Source organism: Triticum urartu, chromosome 5A, assembly GCF_056163025.1.
Source record: "Triticum urartu cultivar PI428250 chromosome 5A, HENAU_Tu73, whole genome shotgun sequence".
NCBI lineage: Eukaryota > Viridiplantae > Streptophyta > Magnoliopsida > Poales > Poaceae > Triticum > Triticum urartu.
Window position 1 is genome coordinate 40893415 of NC_141877.1, and position 20750 is coordinate 40914164.

A 20750-nucleotide genomic window follows, 5' to 3' on the forward strand; every position below is an offset into this window, starting at 1 on the left:
CATGCTCGAGGGACATGCACACGGCCATCGTTGAAGCGAGGCCTAAGCTTTTCAAGACACCCTGCTTGCTGCTATCTGGTCTTGCGAGATTGGCTCACCATGATACAGAGGCGTGCATGATGCCCCTTGACTTCAATCCGATCTCCATTAGCCAAAACTTGTTTGCAGGTATGTAGTGGTTCGCCGTACATCATTTTCCTCGACATCGATCCGATCACCATCGCCCAAAACTTCTTGGCAGGTATGTACTGGGTCGGCATGAACTCCCACTGGATGGCTGCCTTCAGAGAAGACGACAAAAATTTGGTGCTCGTGAACTTCCAGACCTCCCATGAGATTATCCTTCCTCCGTTGGATTATATAGAGTATTACCATCGCAGTCCAAGTCATCTAGATTATTACGTCAGTTGGACGGACCTTGTTTTGCAGAAGATTGTAATCTGCCAAGTGCCCACATGACATGCGAATTACGCAGACTTCAAGCTAATTGCCTTGTTCGACCGCGGACTCGCCTATCTTTACGCCAGTGCCTTCTTTAGCTGGAGACAACTTGGCTCGAAGTGGATCATCGTCAAAGATGATACACACTTCTGTGATGCTATTGAACACAATGGCATCATCTACGCGATTGACAAAGCAGATGGCACCACATATTGCTGGGACGGCGCGTACGTGTAAGTTGTTTCCGTCTCATGTTAATGATGACGCCATGACACTGTTTGAAATTTTTGTGATGATTGGCATATCCCTGTTTGAGCAGAATTTGAGTAGAACTATGGCAATGTATTAGAGACGCCGTAAATTAGCTATATTTGGAATGAGTTAATTCATGCGGTTGTGACCATGTCATTACAGCCAATTTGTACCCTGAATAATCAAATGGTTAGGAATATATGGATATTATCCTTATTTTACAGCAATCTATATACTACTACTAAATATGAGTGTGTATCAATGGCCATGTTAGTTTCCTCATTTTCATGATGTAGAAACATGCACCACACTGTTGGTTTCATCTAACCATACATTAGGGAAGTAAATGTGCATATGGAGAACTCTATATTTGGAAGTAGTGAAATCCTGCAATGCTTACCATGTGTACATACCTATATTCACCCTTCAGCAATCAATGGCTAGAATAATATTCTCACAAAAAATTTGCCCACAGAACACGAGTATATAACAATGCATGGTCTGTTAGTTACCTTGAAGAATTTGTTTGTGAGGACAGAACATGATTACATAACATGCATGACATGGTAGTTTCCTGTGAAGAATCGATTGCGAGATAACATGAGTATAACCATGCATGGCACTTTTATATTTTCGAACCCAGTATACATTTCCCTGTATTTTCCTCCCAGTTCCAACAGGGACATATCAATGCTGTTTCTTGCATTATCCCACTCATACTATGAACAATGCTGATCTTACATTAACGATGCCTGTCCTTTTTGATATGACGCAGTGTCCCTACAGTTACTGCCCTTTGTAATCACACCACCTTTGCCAAAAACAGGGAAGCACAACTAGTTCCTCGCTCGATCAGACGGCGGAAAAAGACTGACGATCATTCGGACACATGAGCCGGAAAAGTGATATTGCAAAAACCCCACTGTATACAAGCACCGTGTAATACGTGAGTATCCGGACAGTGGCTGTTACGTCTATGAGCAGGATACCAGCTTGTTGGGGCCTTTAGGATTTTTTAGTTGGAGGCGGGTAAACAGCCTTGGTTCACACTCTCTGTTTCTTGGACTCAATTATTCTATTAACCAGGAGATCACCGTTGGCAAGGTCCTTGATGGCAGAGAGGCTCTGTTTGCTATGGAAAACTGTGTCTACACGGCGAGCCCTAGGAGTTCGGGAGCAAACTCCCCTGATTGTCAATGATACAGCCTGCAACCAAAATAAGGTGAGAATGACAAAGGCATCTCGATTAACTTTGATCCTTGGATGTCTCAATTACGACAGGCAGTGATGTGGTTCAAGCCTTCAGGTTGATAGGTAATTGGGCTGTTGTATCGAAAGGGTGGAGTACTGGTGTCTCCGGATCACTGGTCGCTGAAGCGGGGCTGCAAATTATGATGGTGTTGGATCATCTCTTCGAATGACTTTGTTGTCTTTGCTGCTGGTTCTGGATGGGTAGTTCTTTCTTTTTTTATGCATATTCCTTGTCATTTGGTCATCCTCGTCTATGCCACTCTTACTATGTAATAGTTGCTTCTATTTAGAATGTCATTCTCGTCTGGATCACGAGAGTTTGAGCACTGCAGATGGGTGCGTTTTGGTGGTGTAGCAAGACTTCTTATGAACTATCATGTCTTGTTGTTTATGTCAGTAGTAGTCACTAGTCAGTGTTTGAATGTTGTATATATCGTTGCTTCGAACTGTTTATCGTCTCGAACTACTGGTGGGCTAAATGAGGGCATCACCATTCTCCAGTGTTCAGAGTATACCTCCTTTTTTCGAGTTATATAATTTGAGCTCAGTGTCTTTTCGATGATGTACACTTTTTTGGGCCAGTGAGGTGTTGCTGAATATGGGTCGAGTAGTAACACAATGCCAAACAGGTCAATTATGACTCTCAGGCCGGGCTCTCAAAAGATCCTGAAAAAAAGGTCGAGCTCTCCAAAAAAGAAAGAATAAGGACTCTTAGGCCGACATGTGGGCGCCACCGGTGTTTTCGTGCGCTTGCGCGCCGAGAGCATATTGGCGCGTGCTCGAAATTCATGCTACCTTTTCATCCCCAGTCTCCCGCCCCTCCCCCACCTCTGCAATCTCGATTCCTACTCCAGTTCCCCCAAGTCCCTCTCCTGTACTCCCTATACTCAAGCGCACTATAATGTCGCCGGTCAACGCGGATCTCCGAGCCGGAGATCCTGAGGTCCATCCTGCCTTCGGTCGCTACGTGCTGTCGCTCAATAGTGGCATGGTGGCGCTTGACGACCAGTTTGCCGGCGAAGTGTTGATGGTAACCATCAACAGCGACCGGCCTCCTGTCTCGCCGGATGACCTTGTCAAAGCTCTTGGCATTGCGCACGACATCCAAATAAGTGACTTGCTCGTCGAACTCTGTCCGCCACCGGCTGATTTCTTCGTCAGGTTCCGCACAACTTTCGACTGCAGTCGTGTGTTCGAATCTTCCTGGCGTTTGTTCTGCGATGGCGCGCTGGTGAGCTTTGATCGGTGGCACCCAGGATGGGGCTCGGTGCCCTCTAAGCTTGAGTTTTTGACAAAGCTTACCTTCCACGGCATGCCTCGACGTGCTTGGAACAACGAGTCCATGAACGAGCTTATCAAAGACCTTGGAGGTGAGCTCGTAAGTATGTTTGTTCCTCCAGGCAGTTGGGCTCTTACGGTTATGGCATGGATGAAGAAGCCGTCCACCATACCGAAGGTGATTGGTGTTGAGATAGCGGTGCAGGAACCGGGGTTGTACTATTCGTCGCCACCAAGGCCGTCGCGGACCATGTTAGGGATGTACCTGTATCGAGTGTTCGTGCATGTCGAAGAAGTGGTCAATCCATCAATCGAAGTCCTGGCGTCGCCGCTGGTGCCAGGGTCCATTGACGACGTCCATTACAGGAGTCAACGTAAGACTTTCCCCGTGTTGCTCGGAACGATGGATGGCACAGGGCCTACTCCATCGCGCGGCGGAGGCCACTGCTTCTTTGGGAGAAGAGGCAGGGTTGGCTGCCTGGATGTGCTCTAATTTGAGGTAACAACTGAATATTTTCAGATACTAGTTAAATCCGAGCTATGGGTGTGAAGCACTGATATGCCAGTACATTTGCTTGTGACCTATTCTAATTTTGTACCTGAACTTTTTTTAGAAAGGGATGTACGTCAACTTAATGTGCTAGCAGAACTTATTGTGTTGTCTGTCTGTTTTCTTTGCACAACATTCAAGATATTTCCCCGTCATTGATAAAGACGATGAACCGTTATATACGACTTCATTGGTTTCAACATAGCCCTTCCCGTAGCGATCCACTGCTTCCATCCTGATTGTGCCGCCTGCGTGAAATTTTTGTATGCAAGTTCAGTGTGCTATGATGTTCTATATGATTGTGTCAACTATATAAGTTTTTACTGAGCATCAGCAATGCATATGTCTGAAAGATGTATTTACGAGCATTGACCGATGGGTCTCTCTCTCTATCTCTCTCTCTCTCTCTCTCTCACACACACACACACGCGCACATGCACAAGTGGGAACCGTTGAATTATTTATTTGCTCGTGCCAGCTTTTAATTAGGTTCCACTGTAATCTAACTTTTTTCTTAAGTTATTAATTGAGCTCAGTGACTTCAAAAAGTTGTACAGAAGCCTTATTTGGGCCTTTCCGACATCGCTGAATGTGGGCTAAGTAACCATGTTAGGTTGTACTATACTACATAGGCCTTTTTTTCAACATCAGCAATGCAACTGGGCCGACAATTGTACACAATATCCGGGTCAACTTGTTATTCTCCGCCCCGCTGGGCTACAAACTTTCCTAGGAGGTATGCATTAGGCTTAACAAGAAAATGGACTTTAAGAAATAATAAATGGGATGTAATTATAATAACTGGATAGTTACTATGCACCAAACACGTAATTAGTTTGAAAAATATATTATTTTTGGAATTTGAAAATTTTAATTTCATTACTTGTTGCGCGCGCAATATTTCGTGGGATTTTAACGTAATACAACTTTATTTTGAAATTATATTTAACCTAACTAGAAATTTTGGATAAAAATATTTCGGAACCAATCAAAATGTGGGAAATTTTTTGAATTCTGGTTTGAGCGGTTGTTTGAAATTATTAATCGTTGTCCTAGCTAGAAGTTGGGATGTACTTTTAACAAACTGTAAATGGGCTCTAGTAAATTCCATTAGAAGTAAAAAATGGGTTGTACATTCTTACAAATCGCAAATGGGCTATATGTTCTCTGCCAAATCCGATCTGTGGGCCTACTAAGTTGACGCGTACCAAGGGCTTTGTCAACTTAGTCAATATAAACGATTCTAGCTGCAGTGATCGTACGATGTCCATCCAACGGCCGTAGTGCTTCTTCAACCTCTGGTCTTCTTGCTCCAGCCGCCCAAAGCAGCGCCGGTCGTGTCGCGTGCTGCTGCCTCCCGTGGCTGGCTGTGATGCCGCGGAGGCCTCACCGCCCCGTACTACTCCCACCGCAGGCCAGGCCATCCCTCTACTCACCCACACCCCCTGTTATTCTGCAGCGACGGCAGCCTAACACCGCAGCCGAACCAGTGAACCCTCGTACTCCTCAACGTGTGGGCTTCCACTGTTGCCTCTTTCCTGGCTCCGCGTCGTCCCCTTCCTAGGCCTCGCCGTCGTCCAGACCACCGCCCTGGTGCTCTCGGCGTGGCGTGGTCAACGTGGTCAATGACCGACTTCCATCGGAAGAGCACTGTACGTGGAGAGGCTGACAGCTGGGTCCAGACGGCCGCAAGGAAGTGCCTCCTTATTACGCGCAAAATAATTATTCCTCCAGCTGACAGCAGGGACCCATCGGACGGGCCACCTTATTTCGTGAAAAAAACGTTTCCCCCCTGACTGTTGGGACCCACCGGACGGGCCAGCGTATTTCGCGAAAAAAACGTTCCCCCCGTTGTCAGCTCGGACCCACCAGAAGTGCCTCCCTATTACGCACAAAAAAATGAATACCCCCCTACTAGCTGGGACCCACTATGGTGGGAAGCTGACTTGTGGGCCTACTAAGTTGACTAGGACGGGGGCCTTTGTCAACTTTAGTCAATATGAATGATTCTAGCTCCAGTGACCGTACGATGTCCATCCAACGGCCGTAGTGCTTCCTCAACCTCTGGTCTTCTTGCTCCAGCCGCCCAAAGCAGCGCCGGTCGTGCCGCATGCTCCTGCCTCCCGTGGCCGGCTGTGCTGCCACGAAGGCCTCACCGCCCCCTACTTTTCCCACCGCTGGCCAGGCCCTGCGGCGACAGCAGCCTCACACCGCAGCCGAACCAGTGAACCCTCGTACTCCTTTCTCCGCGGGCTTCCACTACCGCGTCTTCCCTGGCTCCCTGTCGTCCCCTTCCTAGGCCTTGCCGCCATCCACCGCCCTGGTGCTCTCGGCGCGGCGTGGTCAACATGGTCAAGGAACGACTTCCATCGGACGTGGACTGTACATGGAGAGGCTGACAGCTGGGTGCACGGCCGCAGCAAGGAAGTGCCTCCTTATTACGCGGAAAATAATGATTCCTCCACCTGACAGCTGAGACCCACCGGACGGGCCACTGTATTTCGAAAAAAACGTTTCCCCCTGACTGCTGTGACCCACCAGCTACATCTTCGCACGCAAGGAAGTGCGTCCAGGCAAAAAAAACGATTCTCCCCTGACTGCTGGGACCCACCAGCTACATCTTCGCAGGCAAGGAAGTGCCTGACAGTCGGGACCCACCTGGTCAAAGCGTACATAGCGTTGTCATTCTGGTCACGAAGGTGTACGTACATATATACTGGTGGATGTAGAGGCGCGCAGGTGTCGTAGTAGAGGCGCGTACGTGTCGTAGTAGAGGCGCGCACGTATCATGTACACGTACGTACAGCGGCCAGGGTGCAAGAAAGAAAATATGGCCACATATGTGTACATACGGGCAGGGTCTCGAATGCCTACTCGTGCATACGTACAGCCAGGGCTTGTGTACATGGCTGGGTCAGAACAGAGAAACAACGTCGTCGTCGTGTTCACGGGGAGGCAACGGAATGCATCGTGTTCATGGGGAGGCAACGGAATGCGTCGTGTTCATCGGGAGGCAACGGAACGCGTGGGAGCCAACCGGCTGGATCGGAACGGAATGCGTGGTCGTGTTCATCGGGAGGGCTTGGACGGAACAGGCGATGGAAACGAGGCCTAGCGTACCGCACAACAGAGGAAATGGACCTCCTACGTTCGGAACGGGGTCCGGTTGATCGGGAGGGGTCTGGCGTACCGCGAAACGGAGGAAACGGACCTCCTACGGTCGAAACAGGGGTCCTGTTGATCGGGAGCGGTGTGCCGTACCGTAAAACAAACGAAACGGACCTCCTACAGTCGAAACGGGGGTCCTATTGATCGGGAGGGGTGTGGCGTACGGCAAAACGGATGAAACGGACCTCCTACGATCGAAACGGGGGTCCTCTTCATCGGGAGGGGTGTGGCGTACCGCAAAACGGGACTCCACGGGATACTGTTCATCTCCACCGTCGACCTCCTCCAGCCTCCACGGGCTACCGTAGACCTGCTCCAGCCTCCACGGGCTCTTGTTCATCCAGCCTCCACCACGCGCTACTCCACCGGCTACTGTTCAACCACCCCTCCACGGGCACCCCTCACCGTCTACTATTCATCCAGCCCTCCACACCATGGGGTCCTATTCAACCACCCCTCCACGGGCACCCCTCCACCGTCTACTGTTCATCCAGCCCTCCACCACACCACGGGGTCCTGTTCATCTAGAGGCAACGCCACCGCTCACTGTTCATCCAACCCCCCCCCCTCCCGGAACGCTCACTATTCATCCAATCGATCGGCTTCAGTTAGCAGCAGTAGCGAAGGAATCGCTCGATCGGGTTCAGTTAACAGCCAACGATCGATCGCTCGGGTTCAGTAACGCGTAGCCTGCAGTGCAATCGCTTGGGTTCAGTTAGAGCCCAACGCCTCGCTCGGGTTTAGTTAGAGCCAACGCCTCGCACACACGCGTGTACGTGTACGAGAGAAACGCGCATCGCTCGGCCCCCGACCTCCCACCGTAACCGGGAAAGCCCCGAAATTTTCCTCCCCATCGCTTCTAGCACGGTTTTTTCCATCATGGACGGCCCAGAGAATGTCATGTAGCTGCGTCTCCGGCCCGCCCAGGACGAAAAGCCCATTTTCTGTCATGATTTTTTGTCATAGAAGTAGGAGCCCACCACATCTATGATGATACCAGGTTTTGTCACAGTTATCGTCATAGAAGTGTCATATGTATGACAGGAAACAATTTGTTCGGCTCAAAATGTCACGGATGTGTCTTTTTTTTGTAGTGATATTTGTAAAAATAAGGTCAGTGGACTTCATAATACACTCATTGCGCTCAATAGATACATTTTCCGGTGTTTATACGGTCACTAGCTCACCCTTGCTGAGTATGTGTGTGCATGCACGTGTAGGTTGAGCACTTGAGTGTGACCCTGTGTGTTCCGTCGTGTGCTCGGACATGCATGGTTTGTAAAAATGTTGCATGCAAGGTTTAATCATTTGTTGTTCACGCATGCATTCCCGATATTAATACGTTGGTAAAGATAATTTCTTGAGGAAAACAAGCCCATGAATCAAGTACAAAGGGGACCAATAAGCCAGGACGGAGGGAGTACCAGTAGTGAACCATAAGGAGGGAGTAGGTACTAGTAGTACTATGTAACAACGTGTAGTAACAAAATTCCTCTATGCGCATCCTGTCTATGTGTCATGCAAGAAATGAGACTTAGGATCGGTCATACACGTAGGGGGAGTACGTGTAGGGGCCAGTAAGGAGTAGTCAAATCACACTGTAAGTTAGTCGGAAGAAGCAACCATCATTTCACTCTTCAATGACACGTACGCAATATAAAATGGTTGATATGGAGAGAAAAAGAAAACCACTATATATACACTAGCAAGAGCCTAAGCTACAAGCCTGCTTGCTTGGGTTGCTCTCTTCACAAGCATAGAACGACGGTGGCCACACCGCTGGTCACATATCCGGCCTGATCTCGCCGCTTGGGGAAGGGAACAATGTTTCGCATAGACGCGGTTGACATCGGCGAGGGAGAAAACCCACAGTCGGTGCATCCCAATCGGGGGTCCCCGCGGTATGGGCTGATGTCGCGTCCCAACCGCCCTTCTAGCTATAGCCCGACGTCCCAGGTAGTGCATCTTCCTTTTGGAGCCGGCTTGCTCCACTACCGCAGGTCCCCATGTAGCTACATCTCCATGTCGATCTTTCTCTACTTCTACCGGCTTCTATTTGTGATGAGTTTATGTCTCATGAACTAGTGCCAGTACTATTATTCTAATCACACTTCTTCAATATCTTTGCCATCAGGGATGCTCAACTCGATTTTAGTGGAACTGCACAAAAGCATCGTATGATCCCATGGTGCTAGCCGTCTTTCCTTCGATAGGTTCTACCTACCCAGGAAATTAAATCCTATTGAGGGTTTAGGGTTTAAGTCGTAGAGACCCCATCAGTAGTTTTTCTTTTGTACACGCTCTCACGTCTTTACTTGTGAGGTAAATATTGGCTATGATCTATGAATCATTGAGATGCATCAGCATGCGTGTTAGTTTTCCTTTGTATTTGATGGAATGTTGTAACGGAGCAACCTTGGAGTAGGAATGAAAATGGAGTGGAAAGTTCCCGTTTTTCCGGAGAAAAAATGGAAATGGGGAGAAACCAACGTTTCGTTTCGTTGGTTCGAGCCATCGAGCAAAACCAACGTTTAAATCACGTCTGTCGGGTTCGTGTCTCACCCTCCTTCACGGCTCCACCCCACATGGTCGCTCGGCATGCCACTCACCGCAAACCGAGTATACGATAACTTTCCTGCCTGCTTGTCGATGGATCGCGCCATGGAGTACTAGCACTACTGGAAGAGATTGACGAGTTGGTGGAGGACAGCTAGCTGTAGCACGGACTCCCAGGAACTTTTTACATGCATGTTGTGGCCGGCTATTGTGACCTCTGAACCCGGAGCATTCGCATGCACCGGGAAGCGGCGCGGGCGACGCTCTCTCGGCCGGCGCGCCGCTTCAATGCCGGCGCCAGTGAGAGGTCGCGTCCGCTTTGGCCAGGCATGAATGCGGCACTGATTGTTTCGGGCCGGAAGCACCCGCGGGTGATGAAGAGGGTTCGGGTTGGTCAGGAGCGGGCGTGGCAACGGTCCGGACGCCGACAAACAAGAGATGATGTACGTTAATATTGCTACGTATATAAAGGCTGGTCATAGTGGGGAGTAACTTATACTACTGTCATGCATATGACACTAGTCTAAGTTACTATCTTCATAGTGCAAAGTAATATAGTAGTAGTGTCATAGATCACTTCATTTATTATGTTGTACACTGGTAGAAAAAGGGCCTATAGTCCCGGTTCGTAAGGGCCTTTAGTCCCGGTTCAGGAACCGGGACTAAAGTGTCGGTACTAATACCTCCACCCTTTAGTCCCGATTCAATCCAGAACCGGGACTAAAGGCCCTCCACGTGGGCAGTGCGCAGAGCCCAGTCAGGAGACCCTTTGGTCCCGGTTGGTGCCACCAACCGGGACCAAAGGGTCTCCTGACTGGGCTCTGCGCACTGCCCACGTGGAGACCCTTTGGTCCCGGTTGGTGGCACCAACCGGGACCAATAGGCATCCACGCGTCAGCACTTTTGTGGCTGGGGTTTTTGTTTTTTTTTTGAAAGGGGGGGGGTTGGGGGTTTTAGGGGGTTAATTTAGGTGTTTCATATATTGTGTTAGCTAGTTATAATTAATAGAGAGAAGTGTCCTCTGTTATGTCTGTGCTTGGTCGACGCTACGTACTATACATACGTATATAGAGAGGACTAGACACGCTAGCTAGCTAGTAAGCAAATGAAGGAAACAGAAGATCGTCATGAACATATATGCATATATACAGAGAGAAGTGATATCGACCACCTCTCCTTCTCCGAGAGATTGGTCGAACAACAAGTTCTCGTATATCTATCTGACACTACCGGCTACATATATACAGTAATTATCTCTTACAAATATAATCATACGGACTCAGGGTTAACATAGAATTCTCCGTCTTCAGGGATCACGTGGTCAAGAAAGAATGCCGCCAATTCCTCTTGAATTCCTCGCATGCGAGCTGGTTCTAGGAGTTCATCCCGCTTCCGAAACATCTAATTTAAAGAAGGGGGTCAATACATATATATATGAATGAATGAAACTCAACACAAATGATGGTAATAAAATAAAATTGTGAATGTTGTTATTTACGTACTTCATATTGTTCGTCAGTGTAGCCCCGCTCACAGGTCGTGTGGCGGATGGACTCGCAAACATAGTAACCACAGAAATCATTCCCTTGTTGCTGCCACAACCACTTTACAAGAAATAGAGGTTAATCAAACTGATAAGCAAGAATGCCAAATGGTATTGATGAAACTAGCGCTTGAATGACTAGTAGATGCGCTTAAAATGCTACTATAGCTAGTACTTACTTTCGGGTGTCTAAATTGCAGCTCCTTCGGCAGTCCCGGAGCTTTTCTGGTGAATTTTCTCCAAACCCTGCCGGACAAAGAAAACAATTACTTGATATATCAGGAAATGAACAAAGTTGCTGATATGGTGGATAATGATCGATTTAACTTACTTCTCGAGTATTTGAGTCATGCCTGCATAGTCCTTGGGATCTTTTCGTCTTGAGTCTAAGACGGTTACTAGTCCCTGCTCAAGCTTAATATGTAGGAGAATATAGTGGAAACTGCACACGCATGCATAACTCATCAATTACATTACTATAACCTTGACTAATATATAAGGGAAACCGAATATGCACAAGACAGTAACACTCACTTGAAGTTGTAAGGAAAGAGTATTATATCTTTGTTTTGATTTATTATCAACGATTCTAGCATAATTTTCATAAACAATAAATGAACCAATAGTTATGAAGATAATATACATACCAAATCCGAATCATAGACAGGACGAGGGCCGACGGGGGCGGATACCAAAACCATCGCACTATATAAGATGCAATAATAAATGTAAGAAAATGATACAAGTATCTATCAAAAGAGACAAGTAAGAATATTTTTCCTTTCAGAAAGAAGATAAGAACAAGAGGCTCACCACGGTCGTGTCGGTGATGAGATCAGCGCGGGTGATCGACGGCGGTGAAGACGGGGACGGGGCGTGACGGACCGCTAAATCTAGACAATTCTCGAGGAAAATGGAGCTTGGAGGTCGAGATTCGAGAGGAGAAAGTTTAAGTAGTGTGGCTCGGGCATTCCATCGAACACCTCATGTGCATAGGAGGTGAGCTAGAGCACCACAAACCCCTCCCCTCGCCGGCCAGAGAAAAACAGAGCACTGGAGTGCTCTGCTCGCGGGCGAGGGTATATATAGGCACCTCATTGGTCCCGGTTTGTGGCAAGAACCAGGACTAAAGGGGAGCCTTTGGTCCCGGTTCAGGCCACCAACCGGGACCAATGGTGGTGGGCCAGGAGCGAGGCCCATTGGTCCCGGTTCATCCCACCAACCAGGACCAAAAGGTCCAGACGAACCGGGACCAATGGCCCACGTGGTACGGCCGGCCCCCTGGGCTCACGAACCGGGACCAATGCCCACATTAGTCCCGGTTCTACACTGAACCGGGACTAATGGGCTGAGCCGGCCTGGACCATAGCCCTGTTTTCTACAAGTGGTAGACTCATCTTTTCTCGGGGAGCGCTATGTTACACTAACATATCATGTTACCACTTCTCATTAACTACACTAGCAAAGTGGCCCTCGCAAATGCACGGGCTAGTACTTAACAAAGTTTAATTAACCAACAAAGGTAAATATATAACATTTTCATCATTTGTTCATCAAGTGTTGCGGTTGTAAACATGATTTTACCCTTAGACACAGCTTATTTGGTGATAAGAGGAATTTTCCTTTCATGTTCGGAAAAATATTGGGTGTTATCTTTCTCATCAAATTCTTTGGGAGCACTTTGCTCCAACTCATGGGTTTGCCGGATGCTGCCGCATGATTATGTTTATAGTCTGTGACGGCTTGACATGAAATTGTACTTTCATATGCATAGCCCGAATATGAATGATTGGTTCCGGTTTGATATACTTCCTCCGTTCCTAAATATAAGTCTTTGAAGAGATTCCATTATAGACCTCATATGAAGCAAAACGAGTGAATCTACATTTAAAATGCATCTATATACATCCATATGTAGTCCATAGTGAAAATCTCTACAAAGACTTACATTTAGGAACGGAGGGAGTATTTTTTATCATCGTATACTATATATTTTTGGATTTGTTCAAAAGAATTTCTAGCATAGTGATCTAAATGTTTTTATATTTCTTTACAAAGGGAGTATAATTTATGTTGGAGCACACATGTATGTGAATTCCACCTGTACGCAATTGTAGTCGTTTAGTGGGAAATCTTTGTGTTGTTTTCGAAATCGTAGTTGATTGGTAGGAAATCTTTGTGTTATTTTTGAAAATGTTTTTTTGGGGCTTTTTCTTTTCTTATGGAAGCCGAACAGGATGACACAGATGTACACAGCCCGCACACATTTTTTTGTCGTTGAATCCCTCACACTCACACCTTCACACACTTCCTCAAAACAAAGGGAACCTGTCACACAATTGTCCAAAAAAAGAAGAAAAAAGAGAACCTCACACTCTCCGACCATCAGACGTGGCTCTTGCCTGATCCCCTTTTCATCTCCTTCTATCCCCTCGTACCAAAATTGCTTCCACCCGAGCGCTGCAGATTCAATTCTGAATAAACCTTAGTTTCCCCTCTTGATTCCTTGCCGTGATCTTGCCCGTCCTCACCTGCACACACCTTTGCAGCTCGGCTCACTGGTGCGGCGACGGCGTGACCATCTACAGCACCTGGTTTTCCCCGATGTATGCCTCCTCAATCTCTTATGCTGGTCAACGGCGGCGGAGGGGTAGCAGGGCTCGACGAGAAGCTGAGCAATAGAGGAGGCTAGCTTGTCGATCTTGACAGTGCCGTTGTCGACTGTCGTCGCCGTCCTTGGAGGCGATATGGGTGTGGATCCCGTCTGCTACAGCGAGCTTGGATCCACATCATATCGTGGCTGTCCCCGAGCAAGACCAGCCCAGCAGGTCGTCTTGCTCCTCGATAGAGGTAGCCTGATTTCGGCGGCTCATTCTTCCACCTGTAGCTCCTCACTTCTCCATTTTCATGCATTTATCATTTATTTTTTTCCTTGTTCTTATCATGTCTCTGCATGTGTATGACTAAACAAATAGGAGTACAATGTGCTTTCAGGTACGACTTGTTACTGAAAGGTGTAAATTTATCTATGCCCCCTCCACTTTTTTTAGTACTTGGGACTGGCATCGACAATGTTTGGCTCCCTGCTCCCATTCTTTTCAACATATTTAATGTGTAATTAATTAATTTGTTATAATTTTACGATTTCCCAAAGATAGAATTATTTTAGTAAGTGAATATGAAAGTAGGTGCCATTTAATTTTACATATTAACTATAACGATCCGTGGATGCTGTAACTAATATCTAAAAATATATGTAGCACCGACAATTGGTATTATTGAGCTATTTCCATCGAATGTTGATGCATGTTTCAATAATTCTGGGAGTATTAGATCATACCCGCCGTCATATCATGTTAGCATAGAAAAATCAGTTTAGTTCCATCTTCTTATGGTTATGTTCCATCATAGGAGTATCATGTTAGCATAGAAAAAACAGTTTTCTTCCATGTACTTATGGCTATCTAAAAGGGCTAGTAGCATGTGTAAGTGCGTTTTTAGTTCCTACCTTGAGGATATTTCTCTGTAGACTATGTTCTTGACCACATCATTCTCGCTGTTAGTTCATTTGCTATACAAAAGAAAATAACAGGTGTGATCAAGTCGGTAGGGTATTACTTGCGAGTGTGTTTCCAAAGTATAGCCTTTCTCTTATATTTCTCTTGAACACTTTGATCTTTATGTAGATCACCCGGTCAACAATATCAGGTCTTTATGATGCTGCTATGCCTACTTTCTGTAGCAAAGATTGAATGTCACAAATAGGTCTGTGTATCCAGCCCATCGACATATTGCCATAGCATCTTAGTAGTTTTATGCTTTGTATCTTGGGCTATCTGTGAAGCTGGATGGCACACGACAATAGTATTGTCCTTCATACCTGGGCAGCCCTTGCATCTCCTCTGTCTATTATGTCTTGCAACCCAGCATATAATTGCGTTCTTAGGTTTCCTTTATGTCTTTTCATGCAGTCTATTTGTACTGCACTACTGCAAAATGCATGCAAAGGCATCCATATTGAACTGCAATTTAAGCCTTCCACACCAGCAAATGTTTACATGCTTTCTCTTGCATTTTGCACCTTCTTTTATTGTGCGATGTGTATTTCCTCTGTACCCATCTTCTCCGTAGGGGACTAACAATGGATACTGCACAACCATGAATTTTGAATGGTTCTCCGATATTCTTGGTCTCATGTCTTTGTACTGAACAATGATATCATGTACTTTTCCATTCTCTGTTGTATCACTAACAATCAAGGCTGCTACTTCAGTTGCAGATGGCATGTCATGTCGTGCTAATCTCACGTCGTGATAGTTCAAGTCTGGTACTTCAATTGCAGATGGTATGTCATGTCGTGTTAATCTCACGTGGATAGTCACCTTCGAATTTATCCCTTGCCATTCTGAGTATTTTTGCTAGTCTATTATCTTTATCCAATATATTTTTAAGGCCCTCGACAATGGGAGTATCTGTTGATTCCCTTTTATCTTCTGATGTTGACGCGTCAACTCTGATTCTTCCCTTATTTGTAGTGGCATAGGTGTGCAACTACGCCGTGCGTGGTTTGTCTTTACCTTCAGGTCGTAGAGTACCTATCTGTGATATTTTTGGCCATTCATTCCAAATACATGAGGCACGGGACCATTTTTTTCTGTGTCCACCTCTCCTCCCATTGATGTGAAAGCGAACATGGAGTTGTACAATCTGATATTGTGCATGTAGTTTTTCCACCTCTTTCTGAACTAAAAGCATTTGATTGTGTTGTCACACCTTGAATTGAAGACGTGCATTATACTACTGATTCTGTTCTTGCTGTTAAGAAAGATTGAAATCTAAGAATAAGATAAGATTGCAATTGAGGATGAGAAGTTGATGTATAATAATGACTGAAAATCCACAAGGGGAACTTAGGAGAAGTTTAAAAACCCATTTTACATCAATTAAAAGCTCTTGATTGTGTTGTCATACCTTGAATTGAAGACATTAGTTGTTCTGCCGTTTTTGCTCTTACTTTTAAGAAAATATTGAACTTTATGTCAGTTCTATATGATATCTGCAGATGGTCCAGCTGCTGGAGGTGATCTGCTCACCTGATGGAATCGACGGCACACAACTGAGAAGATTGGGGCACTTGCTCGTGAGAGTTCTTTCTTAGGAAAACCTGATGGAGCCGATGGCACAATCGAGGAGATTGGGGCACTCGCTCGTGAGAGTTCTTTTTTTTAGGGAAAACCATCATGGCGATGTATATTGATTTGGAATAATAGTACATCATCGGCAGGATTGCTTGTGATGGTATGAGTCGAACCTATGGTGAGTTTTGTTTATGAGATCGTGAGATCGATTGTGAGATTTGTGTAAAGAACACGGGACGGATCAAAAAATGGTTTCTGAGATCAGCGTATAGGAAATGGCAAAAAGACAGAACGGCATGCATGCAATTGATCATTGTAGGGTTGAATATTTGGGAAGAAGCCATCAACGTACATACCTTGCCCTTGGCCGCTGCTCATGCATGCTGCATATTGGTAAAGGGAGCCACCTCGAAGGAGGTGACATGTGCCTTTCAGCCCTATCTGCGCTTGGTCTTCGCCTGAAAGCCGCCAAGCCAATGGCCATGAGGATGGCGTAGCCAAGCTAGGGTTTGTTGTGATCTTTTTTTTAGCTCGTTTCTTCTCGTTTGGTTGTTCACCGGATAGGATTTTCTAGAGGAAAAAAGAATGGTGGGTAATTTTCAAGTTGAATCTAATCTAACGATGATAAAGTTTTTTACCTATTAAATTAATGGTTAGATGTTTATAATTTTTGTGGTAATTTCTAGCATAATTTTCTTTTCTTTGGTTAGCTCGTCAAGCACTTTTTATATATAAATAGATGCCACATAAGCAAAATTTTCTAGGAATGCGCCATGTTACTAGCTAAGTTACTCTCACTATGACTAGCCTAATTAACAACGTAAATAATGTACCAGTTGGACAAATATGATTGGAGATGAAGATGGAGATGGAATTTTACGTAAACACGGATATGCATGTCTATGTCTATGTGTGTGCGCGCGACGACTCTCGCGACCTGGAAGCGGGGGGCGTGTTTTTGATCGATTTTTCTTTCTTGGCACGTTAAAAAAAATTGTCCGCCAGTTTTTGTTTCTTTTTTTCAGAAACGTGTGTATTCTATTTAAAACCACTACTATGGAGAGATTTTTTACTCCATTGTATATATAGCCTCTTGTTTGATAGGGTTTCTCGCCTCTCGCTCTCTCACCCTCTCCATATCAAAACAAGATGACAGTGTCCACTCTATCTCTCTCCTCACTGGTGGTCACAGATCCGACCGAATCCCGTCCGTTGCGGGAGGTGAGGAGGTGCAGCATTGACGTTGTCGCCGTCGGCGATGGAGGAAGCTGATGTGCACCATCCTCTCGGAGTCGGCGCTGGCGCGGACGAAGGTCCTCCACGCCCTTGTTCGCTGCCATCGTGTGGGCAGATCCCGCCCGCCCGCCTAAGCGACATCTCGCCCACCTGAGGTATAACTTCTTGTACTGGTTCAGCTCCCCAGGTCGCTGCATGCGGGTTTTCTTCTATGCAAATACTCCCCAGCTCCCCATGTATAGTAGCTAGGGTTCGTCGGCTCGTCCAACATCACCTACTATTATAGAGGAAATGCCACTCGAAAAGGTCGTGGTTTATGCCTCAGTGGAGGTATACATGTTGTTTCGACAAAAAGTACATGGTGGTTGTGCGGTCATTGTCCATATGCTCCTATTGCTGCTACTAATCTAATACTGTCACTAGTTAAATGAAGAAATGCCTTTTTTCTCAGGTATCCTGGTTTAGTTCCCATCAAGATAATCATGATGCTTCTGTTTGTTGGTGTACTTTTCATTAATTCTTATTCACAATTGAGATGTCGTTGTTAATCTTATACCACTGCCAAAACAAAGTAACAACACTATATCCCTTTTTTATATTTTTGCAAATAGCGATGTGTATCTCCATACCCGGGCATGTCTTCCTCAATTTTAGTGAAAATGCACAAAATTGGAAGAAATAGACCACAGTGAGGATTTGTTGAACTTCATAGGTGCCTCACTCAAACTTGATGCCAAATGGATGATGCATCACCACGATGACCTATCAATGCTCATGATTGCGCCTCATGGTTGCATGGTCTGGTTAAGCTGATCAATTTTCCACGAAAAACAAATTGTCTTCCATCAGTGCTCTTTGCTTGTTACCCACAAACATGATATCCTTCATCAGTTCACCTTGGTTGCGTTGGAGACGCAGTCGTCTTTCACGTTGGTGCAATTTTATCAGACAATTGGCTATGAACCAACTGTTTCCTCAAAGAAGGATCACGTTGGTACTAAGAGCATAAGTTTTCTATTGATTTCTAAGCCTTCTCACAACTTTGTCTTCAGCTCCCCTGTAATTTTATTTGTCCAGCTATTAACTTTGATTAAAAAAATGGCATGGACTAAAAACCCGTATGGACGTAGTAGCCCTCCATTTTTATTTACTCTGCATATTAGATTTGACTGAAGTCAAACTTTGTAAAGTTTGACCAAGTTTAGGCCCAACACAACAAACCATAATTATTGAGAGAGGGCAAACTGTGCATACTCTCAAACCTTTCCGATAATTGAAATTAAAATTCTTTATTTGTACACACTTTCACACGTTTCTGATAATTTGGCGCATGTGTGGTTGTTCACTTAAGGGAGGGTAGTGTACCGCGCGTGAAGGACAGGAAGTGCGACCAGGACGCGTGGATCGTTAGTTCATCGGAAGTGGTAATTTTCTTCACTTGTACGTTAAATAGAGTTTCGTTTCGTACTTACACAATTTAAAATGATTGTTATGGAGAGAATAATAAAACCACTCCTCTATATAGTAGTAGTATACACGAGTACTATATGGACGTAGCTTCATTTACTTAGTGCACCTGCCTTTGGGTGTATGAAAGGTGGGCCCAAAATGTGGCTGGCCCACTTGTCATATAGCCAAAGGCAGATGCAGTTAAGGCACCGGAGCTCAGTCCGTAATACAGTATACATGTAGTAAACTATATAAGCTGGAGTCTCAGCGCTTGTTCACTAGGGTTTGCACTCTCTACACTCTTGCCGCACTACATATATATATACATGCTGGAGGCTCAGCATTTCTTTGCTAGGGTTTGCTATATTCACAGTCTCTCACCCTCTTCGCCTGATCGAAACAAGACTGCGGTGTGGCCTCTGTCTCTCTCTCTCCCCCCTTGCAGCTGGTGATACATCTCCATCGTATCTACTTTTACAAACACTTTTGCCCTTGTTTTGGACTCTAACTTGCATGATTTGAATGGAACTAACCCGGACTGACGCTGTTTTCAGCAGAATTGCCATGGTGTTATTTTTGTGCAGAAATAGAAGTTCTCGGAATGACCTGAAACTTCATGGAGAATATTTTTGGAATATATAAAAATATTGGCGAAAGAATCAAGGCCAGGGGGCCCACAACCTGTCCACGAGGGTGGGGGCGCGCCTACCCCCCTGGGCGCGCCCCTGCCTCGTGGGCCCCCTGGTGCTCCACCGACCTCAACTCCAACTCCATATATTCACGTTCGGGGAGAAAAAAATCAGAGAGAAGGATTCATCGCATTTTACGATACGGAGCCACCGCCAAGACCTAATCTCTCTGCGGAGGGCTGATCTGGAGTCCGTTCGGGGCTCCGTAGAGGGGAATCCGTCGCCATCGTAATCATCAACCTTCCCCATCACCAATTTCATGATGCTCACCGCCGTGCTTGAGTAATTCCATCGTAGGCTTGCTCGACAGTGATGTGTTGGATGAGATTTACCATGTAATCGAGTTAGTTTTGTTAGGGTTTGATTCCTAGTATCCATTATGTTCTGAGATTGATGTTGCCATGACTTTGCTATGCTTAATGCTTGTCACTAGGGCCCGAGTGCCATGCTTTCAGATCTGAACCTATTATGTTTTCATGAATATATGTGAGTTCTTGATCCCATCTGGGGAGCTGGGGAGTAGTCGCATAGAAGGAAACCCGCATGCAGCGACCTGGGGAGCTAGACCAGTACAAGAAGTTATACCTCAGGTGGGTGAGATGTCGCTTCGGCGGGTGTCGGTGTCAAAACCGGCGAATCTCGGGTAGGGGGTCCCGAACTGTGCGTCTAGGATCGATGGTGAAAGGAGACGGGGGACACGATGTTTACCCAAGTTCGGGCCCTCTCTATGGAGGTAATACCCTACTTCCTGCTTGATTGATCTTGATGAATATTAATGTTACAAGAGTTGATCTACCACGAGATCATAATGGCTGAACCCTAGAAGCCTAGTCTATGTGTATATGGTAATGAATGTGTCCTATCTGGACTATGATCACCGGTTTATATAGACACCAGAGAGATCTAGGGTTACATGGAGTCGGTTACATAAGAAGGAATCTTCACAGCTGGTCGCCTAGCTTGCCTTCCATGCCAAGGAGAGTCCAATCTGGATACGAGTATGGTCTTCGGTCTTCAAGTCTTCATAGCCCATCAGTCCGGCCCATGGATAACTGGCCGGACGCCCGAGGACCCCTTAGTCCAGGACTCCCTCAGTAGCCCCTGAACCTGGCTTCAATGACGAGGGGTCCGGCGCGCAGATTGTGTTCGGCATTCCAAGGCGGGTTCCCCTTTTTTCCAAACTCCAAGATAGTCTTCGG

The 20750-nt window shown here is 46.1% G+C and overlaps 1 long non-coding RNA gene across 1 annotated transcript; it reads left to right on the top strand.

The window, feature by feature from the left end:
* Positions 1–13358: 13358 nt before the first annotated feature.
* On the top strand, positions 13359–16335 carry LOC125507725 (uncharacterized). Its single transcript, XR_007282947.2, has 3 exons — positions 13359–13889; positions 15313–15384; positions 16102–16335. It is a non-coding gene; the product is annotated as an uncharacterized LOC125507725 (long non-coding RNA).
* The last annotated feature ends 4415 nt before the right edge of the window (positions 16336–20750 follow it).